Source organism: Cyprinodon variegatus, unplaced genomic scaffold (genome assembly GCF_000732505.1).
Source record: "Cyprinodon variegatus isolate N-32 unplaced genomic scaffold, C_variegatus-1.0 Scaffold488, whole genome shotgun sequence".
In the NCBI taxonomy this organism is placed as follows: Eukaryota; Metazoa; Chordata; class Actinopteri; order Cyprinodontiformes; family Cyprinodontidae; genus Cyprinodon; species Cyprinodon variegatus.
In genome coordinates this window covers 638,641-640,106 of record NW_015150941.1, presented here as the reverse complement: position 1 = coordinate 640,106, position 1,466 = coordinate 638,641, and positions in this window count along the sequence as shown.

The window sequence follows — 1,466 nt, the reverse complement described above, 5'->3', positions numbered from 1 at the left end:
AGGAACTCAGAGCGGAGCGGACGGGACCACAGCGGCGGCTGTAGGCTTTGCTTTGCGCAGGCGGTCTGGAGCGCAGCGGGGCGGAGCGGAGCAGAGCGCTGACGGAGTATGTGGGATTTCAGGGTCCGGAGGAAGTTTTTCGACTCACAAAACAAAAAGCACTCGTGGAGAACTTTCGTGTTTCAAAGTAAAGGTGTTTTGTTTACTTATAAAAAAATAACAAAAATATTCTGAGTTGACTTACAAAAAAATTCAAATATAAAGTTAAGAGATGTGTGTGAAAATACTGTTGCACTCCTCACTCCTTCAAACAAACAATCAGATCCACCTCATCAGCTGCTTCTACCTGTTAATATCAGCAGGAGGCGGACTGACAAGGAGGAGGGTCAAAGCAAAACAAATACATAAACAAATAAAAAATAGCTCTACCATTCACACAACCTTAGATCTTTAACATTAATAATTTTGCAAATAAAATAATCTAATTCTTAATAGGCTCCAACAAGCCTGATCTGTGAAATGTGATCAGAACATGTGTCCTGCAGTAAAAATAACAACATATCTTATATTATGAACCTCAGTCAGCCTCCTGCACCATTGTGTGAACTTTTTACCTTAGAAATACATCATATAGAACAGTAATGAGTTCTATCAGAAATACCTTTTAGCAGATGATTTCACTTCTTTTTCTTTTTGTTTGAGATCAGATCTGTAAAGATAGAAAGGAAGTGAATTAATATAACCAGTTATGTTCAAACTAAACATTAATCCACCTTCCAGTCTCCAGTAACCTTCAGATTGATCCCTTTGCACAACCTGAGCTCCATCTATTCACATCTTCCTCATTAATACATGTTTAAACTTAGTATGCATTACTTCTCATCCTACTAGATTATTTCTAGGTTAGATTTTACCCTCAAGGTTCAACAATGTACCTGTATCAGCTTCATCTTGAATAGAAAACATGTAGAAAAAAAAAAACAAAGAGATAAACTTACGTGATGCCATGAAGCTCATTTTCATGTGATTTCTCTGTTTCTCTCAGTCTGTGGTAAAAATACCAGAATTAAACAGATTTAGGAATAAAATCCCAGAACTGATAACTGAAAAGAAACACTCAGAATAACAATATTTAAACTGTAATCTGCTCTTTTAGATAATGGGATCAATACCTTTGATTGACTGATTTCAATTCGTCTTCTTTGTTTCTGAGATCAGATCTATAGAGAGAAAAATTTAAATAAATAAATCAAACTGTTTTCAAAGGGAATGTGGTAAATGTGAAGTTTGCTTTGATTACAGAAATGCTGCTGGTGTTTATGTCATGATCTTGGCACTGATGACTGGCTTAATTATTAATTCTATTCACCTGTCCAACTCTGCCTGGTTTCTCATTTCAGCTCATCTGATCCACCTGCTCCTGCCTCTATTTAAGGCGCCTGCATCCAGTTATCAGGACAGATCAT